The 9,764-nt window shown below is 43.7% G+C and overlaps 1 protein-coding gene across 5 annotated transcripts in view; it reads right to left on the bottom strand.

Annotated features, from left to right (window-relative positions):
* The window catches only part of ATP2B4 (ATPase plasma membrane Ca2+ transporting 4), a 250,881-nt gene that overhangs the window by 156,226 nt on the left and 84,891 nt on the right, over positions 1-9,764 (bottom strand). The gene's annotated exons all lie outside the window — the stretch shown is intronic.

The following is a 9,764-nucleotide window of genomic DNA, read 5'->3' as shown; positions in this document are numbered from 1 at the left end:
GAAACACTTGGGGGTTCAAAGCTCTCAAAACACATCTAGATAAGTTCCTTAGGGGGTCTACTTTCCAAAATGGTGTCACTTGTGGGGGGTTTCAATGTTTAGGCACATCAGGGGCTCTCCAAATGCAACATGGCGTCCCATCTCAATTCTAGTCAATTTTGCATTGAAAAGTCAAATGGCGCTCCTTTCCTTCCGAGCTCTGCCATGCGCCCAAACAGTGGTTTACCCTCACATATGGGGTATCAGCATACTTAGGACAAATTGTAGAACACCTTTTAGGTCCAATTTCTTCTCTTACCCTTGGAAAAAAATAATTGAGATGTGGTCCCTAAAAAAAAATGGTGTTGTAAAAATGAGAAATTTCTGGTCAACTTTTAACCCTTATAAATCCCTAACAAAAAAAATGTTAGTTCCAAAATTGTGCTGATGTAAAGTAGACATGTGGGAAATGTTACTTATTAAGTATTTTGCGTGACATATGTCTGTGATTTAAGGGCATAAAAATTCAAAGTTGGAAAATTGCGAAATTTTCAAAATTTGCCAAATATCCGTTTTTTTTTCACAAATAAACGCAAGTTATATCGAAGAAATTTTACCACTATCATGAAGTACAATATGTCACGAGAAAACAATGTCAGAATCGCGAGGATCTGTTGAAGCGTTCCAGAGTTATAACCTCATAAAGGGACAGTGGTCAGAATTGTAAAAATTGGCCTGGTCATTAACGTGCAAACCACCCTTGGGGGTGAAGGGGTTAAACAGTGTATGACCGTTCCGATCATAGTCACCTTGTCGATGGTGGGATGGCTAAAACAGTATTACTAAGAACCCTGTGTCCTCCTGACCATAACCTTTCCACTTGACTAGGTACTGAAGTTTCCGTCTCGAAATACGAGAATCCAAAATCTTCTCCACCACATACTCCAACTCCCCCTCAACCAACACCGGGGCAGGAGGATCAACGGAGGGGACCATAGGAGCCACATATCTCCGCAACAATGACCTATGGAACACATTATGGATGGCGAAAGAAGCTGGAAGGTCCAAACGAAATGACACAGGATTAATAATTTCAGAAATCTTATAAGGACCAATGAAACGAGGCTTAAACTTAGGAGACGAAACCTTCATAGGAACAAAACGAGACGACAACCAAACCAAATCCCCAACACGAAGTCGGGGACCAACACAGCGACGGCGGTTAGCGAAACGTTGAGCCTTCTCCTGGGACAATGTCAAATTGTCCACTACGTGAGTCCAAATTTGCTGCAACCTGTCCACCACAGAATCCACACCAGGACAGTCCGAAGGCTCAACCTGCCCTGAAGAAAAACGAGGGTGGAAACCAGAATTACAGAAAAAAGGCGAAACCAAAGTGGCCGAGCTGGCCCGATTATTAAGGGCGAACTCAGCCAAAGGCAAGAAGGACACCCAATCATCCTGATCAGCAGAAACAAAGCATCTCAGATATGTTTCCAAAGTCTGATTGGTTCGTTCGGTTTGGCCATTTGTCTGAGGATGGAAAGCAGAAGAAAAAGACAAATCAATGCCCATCTTAGCACAAAAGGGCCGCCAAAATCTTGAAACAAACTGGGAACCTCTGTCCGACACGATGTTCTCCGGAATGCCATGTAAACGAACCACATGCTGGAAAAACAATGGAACCAAATCAGAGGAGGAAGGCAACTTAGGCAAAGGTACCAAATGGACCATCTTAGAGAAGCGATCACAAACCACCCAGATAACTGACATCCTCTGAGAGACAGGGAGATCTGAAATAGAAATCATGGAAATATGCGTCCAGGGCCTTTTTGGGACCGGCAAGGGCAAAAGCAACCCACTGGCACGAGAACAGCAGGGCTTAGCCCGACACAAGTCCCACAGGACTGCACAAAAGAAAGCACATCTCGTGACAAGGAAGGCCACCCAAAGGATCTAGCCACCAAATCTCTGGTACCAAAGATTCCAGGATGACCAGCCAACACCGAACAATGAACCTCAGAGATAACTCTACTAGTCCATCTATCAGGGACAAACAGCTTCTCCGCTGGGCAACGGTCAGGTCTATCAGCCTGAAACTCCTGCAGCACCCGCCGCAAATCAGGGGAGATGGCAGACAAAATTACCCCCTCTTTGAGAATACCAGCCGGCTCAGGAACTCCCGGAGAATCAGGCACAAAACTCCTTGAAAGGGCATCAGCCTTCACATTCTTAGAACCCGGAAGGTACGAAACCACAAAATTGAAGCGGGAGAAAAACAGCGACCATCGAGCCTGTCTAGGATTCAACCGCTTGGCAGACTCGAGATAAGTCAGATTCTTGTGATCCATCAAGACCACCACGCGATGTTTGGCTCCTTCAAGCCAATGTCGCCACTCCTCAAACGCCCACTTCATAGCCAACAACTCTCGATTACCCACATCATAATTGCGCTCAGCAGGCGAAAACTTTCTAGAAAAGAAAGCACATGGTTTCATCACAGAGGCATCAGAACATCTTTGAGACAAAACAGCCCCTGCTCCAATCTCAGAAGCATCCACCTCGACCTGAAATGGGAGCAAAACATCTGGCTGACAACACGGGGCAGAAGAAAAATGACACTTCAGCTCCTGAAAAGCCTCAACGGCCGCAGAGGACCAATTGACCACATCAGCACCTTTCTTGGTTAAATCAGTCAATGGTTTAACAACACTAGAAAAATTAGCGATGAAGCGACGGTAAAAATTAGCAAAGCCCAGAAATTTCTGAAGGCTCTTCACAGAAGTAGGCTGAGTCCAATCATAAATGGCCTGAACTTTAACAGGGTCCATCTCGATAGTAGAAGGGGAAAAAATGAAGCCCAAAAATGAAACCTTCTGAACTCCAAAGAGACATTTAGACCCCTTCACAAACAAAGAATGAGCACGAAGGACCTGGAACACCATTCTGACCTGCTTCACATGAGACTCCCAATCGTCCGAAAAGACCAAAATATCATCCAAATATACAATCAAGAATCTATCCAGGTACTTTCGGAAGATGTCATGCATAAAGGACTGAAACACAGATGGAGCATTAGAAAGCCCGAATGGCATCACCAAGTACTCAAAATGGCCCTCGGGCGTATTAAATGCTGTTTTCCATTCGTCGCCCCGTTTAATACGCACAAGATTATACGCCCCTCAAAGATCTATCTTGGTGAACCAGCTAGCTCCCTTAATCCGAGCAAACAAATCAGACAGTAGCGGCAAAGGGTACTGAAATTTGACGGTGATTTTATTAAGAAGGCGGTAATCTATACAAGGTCTCAGAGAACCATCCTTCTTGGCCACAAAAAAGAACCCTGCTCCCAACGGTGACGACGACGGGCGAATATGCCCTTTCTCCAAGGACTCCTTTATATAACTCCGCATTGCAGCGTGTTCTGGCACAGATAAATTGAACAGTCGGCCCTTCGGAAACTTACTACCAGGAATCAAATTAATAGCACAATCGCAATCCCTATGAGGAGGTAGGGCACTGGATTTGGGCTCATCAAATACATCCCGGTAATCTGACAAGAACTCAGGGACTTCTGAAGGATGGGAAGACGAAATAGACAACAATGGGACATCCCCATGTACCCCTTGACAACCCCAACTGGATACAGACATTGATTTCCAATCCAATACAGGATTATGGACCTGTAGCCATGGCAAACCCAAAACGACCACATCATGCAGATTATGCAACACCAAAAAGCGAATATCCTCCTGATGTGCAGGAGCCATGCACATGGTCAATTGAGTCCAGTACTGAGGCTTATTCTTGGCCAAAGGTGTAGCATCAATTCCTCTCAATGGAATAGGATACTGCAAGGGCTCCAAGAAAAAACCACAGCGCCTGGCAAACTCCAAATCCATCAAATTCAGGGCAGCGCCTGAATCCACAAATGCCATAACAGAATAGGACGACAAAGAGCAAATCAGAGTAACGGACAAAAGAAATTTTGGCTGTACCGTACCAATGGTGGCAGACCTAGCAAACCGTTTAGTGCGCTTAGGACAATCAGAGATAGCATGAGTGGAGTCACCACAGTAAAAACACAGCCCATTCTGATGTCTGTATTCTTGCCGTTCAGCTCTGGTCAAGGTCCTATCACATTGCATAGGCTCAGGCTTCTGCTCAGAAAACACCGCCAAATGGTGCACATTTTTGCGCTCACGTAAGCGTCGATCGATCTGAATGGCCAAGGACATAGACTCATTCAGACCAGCAGGCGTGGGGAATCCCACCATAACATCCTTAAGAGCTTCAGAAAGACCCTTTCTGAAAATTGCCGCCAGGGCACACTCATTCCACTGGGTAAGCACAGACCACTTTCTGAACTTCTGACAATATACCTCCGCTTCATCCTGACCCTGACACAAAGCCAGCAAAATTTTCTCTGCCTGATCCACTGAATCTGGTTCATCATAAAGCAATCCAAGCGCCAGAAAGAACGCATCAACATTACGCAATGCAGGATCTCCTGGCGCAAGGGAAAATGCCCAGTCCTGAGGGTCGCCACGTAGCAAAGAAATAATGATTTTTACTTGCTGAATGGGGTCACCAGAGGAGCGGGGTTTAAAAGCAAAAAACAGTCTACAATTATTTTTGAAATTCAGGAACTTAGATCTATCCCCAGAAAACAAATCAGGAATTGGAATTCTGGGTTCTAACATCGGGTTCTGAACTACATAATCTTGAATGCTTTGTACCCTTGCAGTGAGTTGATCCACACAAGAGGACAGACCTTGAATGTCCATATCTACACCTGTGTCCTGAACCACCCAGAGGTTAAGGGGAAAAGAAATACAAAACACACTGCAGAGAAAAAAAATTGGTCTCAGAACTTCTCTTATCCCTCTATTGAGATGCATTAACACTTTGTGGGCCAGCTGTACTGTTATGTTGGGCTGGTGGTTAGGAGCACTAGAAATGACCAGATGAGCAAACTAGCAATACAGGACGAGCTCTGGGAAGTGGAAGCTCTGCTGACCGAAACCCCTAATCCTATCACAACAACTAGAAATAGCCGTGGAGCGTTCCTGACTCTGCCTAGACGCCTCTTCACAGCCTAAGAGCTAACTACCCCTAAAGATAGAAAATGCAGCCTACCTTGCCTCAGAGAAATTCCCCAAAGAAATAGGCAGCCCCCACATATATTGACTGTGAGTTAAGATGGAAGTCACAAACACAGGAATGAAATAGGTTTCAGCATAGGAGGCCAGACTTTACTAAACAGACTGAGGATAGAAAAGGTATCTTTGCGGTCAGCATAAAAAACTAACAAAAAACCACGCAGAGTGTGCAAAAGAAACCACGGCACCGACTCACAGCGCGGTGGTGCCACTCTGCATCCCAGAGCTTCCAGCTAACAAGATTAAATCAAAATAGCAAGCTGGACAAAAACACAGTGGTAACAAATAAGCTAGCAGGGACTTAGCTTTTGCTGAAGTAGACAGGTCATGTGAAAGATCCAAAAGAACTGAACCAGTACTAGGACATTGACAGCTGGCATCAAGTAACGATCTGAGTGGAGTTAAATAGAGCAGCCAGCCAAGGCCTGAACGAGATCAGCTGGAGAAGGAATCTCAGAACCAGCAGCTCCACTCACAGCCACCAGAGGGAGTCCATGAACAGAACTCGCCGAAGTACCATTCATAACCACAGGAGGGAGCTCAAGAACAGAATTCACAACAACAACCCCCATCAGTGGCACTCAGACCATCCTCATGGAGTTGGTTTCTAACCGTTTGTGCAGACACATGTACATTTATGGCCTGCTGAAGGTCATTTTGCAGGGCTCTGGCAGTGCTCCTCCTGTTCCTCCTTGCACAAAGGCTGAGGTAGCGGTCCTGTTGCTGGGTTGTTGCCCTCCTACGGCCCCCTCCACGTCTCCCGGTGTACTGGCCTGTCTCCTGGTAGCACCTCCAGCCTCTGGACACTACGCTGACAGACACAGTAAACCTTCTTGCCACAGCTCGCATTGATGTGCCATCCTGGATGAGCTGCACTACATGAGCCACTTGTGTGGGTTGTAGAGTCCATCTCATGCTACCATGAGTGTGAAAGCATAACCGACATTCAAAAGTGACCAAAACATCAGCCAGAAAGTATTGGTACTGAGATGTGGTCTGTGGTCCCCACCTGCAGAACCACTCTTTTATTGAGTGTGTCTTGATAATTGCCAATAATTTCCATCTGTTTTTTATTCCATTTGCACAACAGCATGTGAAATTGATTGTCAAACAGTGTTGCTTACTAAGTGGACATTTTGTTTTCAGAGAAGTTTGATTTACTTGGAGTTATATTCTGCTGTTTAAGTGTTCCCTTTATTTTTTTGAGAAGTATATACAGGTAGTCCTCGACTTACGACGGTGATCCGTTCTTACGTGGCATTTTAAACCGAATTTCGACGTAAGTCGGACCATACGTTCATACAGTACTGTACCATAATAACAGTACAGTACTGCAAACACTTAGCCTATCCAAACACCTATCCTAACACAGTACCCTACATAATTAGGGTGTTAAAGTATGCAGGAGACTAGTTTTCCTCGTGTAACTGGGTACAGTGTACAGTACTGGACTCTATTCTTCTGCCGCTGCATGTAGTTCGACTTACGACACAAAACCACGTAAGTCGGAATGAGGCGTTGTATAAAGCGTCGTAACCACGAAACGACTTAAAACGAGACCGTCGTAACTAGAGGACTAACTGTATATATACATAGTTACATAGTTACATAGTTATTAAGGTTGAAGGAAGACTGTAAGTCCATCTAGTTCAACCCATAGCCTAACCTAACATGCCCTAACATGTTGATCCAGGGGAAGGCAAAAAAAACCCACGTGGCAAAGAGTAACTCCACCATGGGGAAAAAAATTCCTTCCCGACTCCACATACGGCAATCAGACTAGTTCCCTGGATCAACGCCTTATCAAGGAATCTAGTGTATATACCCTGTAACATTATACTTTTCCAGAAAGGTATCCAGTCCCCTCTTAAATTTAATTAATGAATCACTCATTACAACATCATACGGCAGAGAGTTCCATAGTCTCACTGCTCTTACAGTAAAGAATCCGCGTCTGTTATTATGCTTAAACCTTCTTTCCTCCAGACGTAGAGGATGCCCCCTTGTCCCTGTCTCAGGTCTATGATTAAAAAGATCATCAGAAAGGTCTTTGTACTGTCCCCTCATATATTTATACATTAACATAAGATCACCCCTTAGTCTTCGTTTTTCCAAACTAAATAGCCCCAAGTGTAATAACCTATCTTGGTATTGCAGACCCCTCAGTCCTCTAATAACCTTGGTCGCTCTTCTCTGCACCCGCTCCAGTTCAGCTATGTCTTTCTTATACACCGGAGACCAGAACTGTGCACAGTATTCTAAGTGTGGTCGAACTAGTGACTTGTATAGAGGTAAAATTATGTTCTCCTCATGAGCATCTATGCCTCTTTTAATACATCCCATTATTTTATTTGCCTTTGTAGCAGCTGCCTGACACTGGCCACTGAATATGAGTTTGTCATCCACCCATACACCCAGGTCTTTTTCATTGACGGTTTTGCCCAGAGTTTTAGAATTAAGCACATAGTTATACATCTTATTACTTCTACCCAAGTGCATGACCTTACATTTATCCCCATTAAAGCTCATTTGCCATTTATCAGCCCAAGCTTCTAGTTTACATAAATCATCCTGTAATATAAAATTGTCCTCCCCTGTATTGATTACCCTGCAGAGTTTAGTGTCATCTGCAAATATTGAAATTCTACTCTGAATGCCCCCTACAAGGTCATTAATAAATATGTTAAAAAGAAGAGGGCCCAATACTGACCCCTGTGGTACCCCACTGCTAACCGTGACCCAGTCCGAGTGTGCTCCATTAATAACCACCCTTTGTTTCCTATCCCTGAGCCAGCTCTCAACCCACTTACACATATTTTCCCCTATCCCCATTACTCTCATTTTATGTAACAACCTTTTGTGTGGCACCGTATCAAAAGCTTTGGAAAAGTCCATATATACTACGTCCACTGGGTTCCCTTGGTCCAGTCCTGAACTTACTTCTTCATAGAAGCTGATCAAATTAGTCTGACATGAACGGTCCCTAGTAAACCCGTGCTGATACTGGGTCATGAGGTTATTCCTCTTCAGATACTCCAGCATAGCATCCCTTAGAATGCCCTCCAGGATTTTACCCACAGTAGAGGTTAAACTTACTGGCCTATAATTACCGAGTTCAGTTTTTGCCCCTTTTTTGAATATTGGCACCACATTTGCTATACGCCAGTCCTGTGGTACAGACCCTGTTATTATGGAGTCTTTAAAGATTAAAAATAATGGTCTATCAATGACTGTACTTAGTTCCTGCAGTACTCGGGGGTGTATCCCATCCGGGCCCGGAGATTTGTCAATTTTAGTTATTTTTAGACGCCGCTGTACTTCCTGCTGGGTTAAGCAGGTGACATTTAATGGGGAATTTTTATCACTAGTCATTTTGTCTGCCATGGGATTTTCTTTTGTAAATACTGATGAAAAAAAGTCATTTAGCATATTGGCTTTTTCCTCATCCTCATCCACCATTTCACCCAGACTATTTTTAAGGGGGCCAACACTGTCATTTTTTAGTTTCTTACTATTTATATAGTTAAAGAATATTTTGGGATTATATATTGTGACGCTTGTTACAAGTAGGGGGCGCTGCATGTGCTCCCCAGGATACGCATGGAGGCGTAAATGGGCTTGTGAAAAGGTGTCCCGGCATGATTGTAAATGGCCGGTATGTGTCACAGAGGGAGTCTGCGCTGTAAGCCGGTATTGATGCTCTGGGACCTGTAGTACCACAAGTATTTGTGTAGTTGTAAAGGGAGGCTTACAGGGTTAGTTGGAGAGCTGGGATGGTCTGACTAACCACACACACCTCCCACCTATGGGAGTGGCTACTATTACTTTAGGGGGTCTAGTTTCCAAAATTGGGTCATGTGTGGGATTTCCACTGTTTAGGCACATCAGTGGCTCTCCAAATGGGACATGACGTCTGCTAAAGATTCCAGGAAATTTTACGTTCAGTAAGTCAAATGATGCTCCTTCCCTTCTGAGCTCTGCCGTGCGCCTAAACAGTGGTTTTCTCCCTGATATTGGATAAATTACAGAACAAATTTCAGGGGACATTTTTTCTTGTTACCCTTGTCAAAGTAAGAAAAATTGGATCTGAAGTAAATGTTTTGTGAAAAAAAGTTACATATTCATTTTTTTCCACATTATAAAAATTCCTGTAAAGCACCTGAAGGGTTAATAAGCTTCTTGAATGTGGTTTGTGGATTTGAGCACCTTGAGGGGTGCAGTTTTTAAAAAGGTGTCACTTTTGGGTATCAAAGTGACATCAAAAAATGGTCCCTAAAAAAATGGTTTCGTAAATTTTGTTAGAAAAATGAAAAATCGCTGGTCAACTTTTAACCCTTATAACTTCTAAACAAAAAAAATGTTGGTTACAAAATTCTGCTGATGAAAAGTAGACATGTGGAAAATGTTACTTATTACCGTAACTGTTTTTTACTGCTATCATGAAGTACATGCCACAAGAAAATCTCAATCACTGGCATTTGTTATAACTACATAAAGTGACAGTGGTCAGAATTGTAAAAATTGGCCTGGTCATTAAGGTGCAAACCACCTTTAGGGGTAAAGGAGTTAATTTATTCATAGATTGGGAAAAATTAAGGAACCTGTCATTTGGAAAATACAAGA

The sequence above is a fragment of the Ranitomeya variabilis genome, chromosome 3, assembly GCF_051348905.1.
Source record: "Ranitomeya variabilis isolate aRanVar5 chromosome 3, aRanVar5.hap1, whole genome shotgun sequence".
Classification (NCBI taxonomy): Eukaryota; Metazoa; Chordata; class Amphibia; order Anura; family Dendrobatidae; genus Ranitomeya; species Ranitomeya variabilis.
This window is presented reverse-complemented; position numbering and strand designations above follow the sequence as displayed.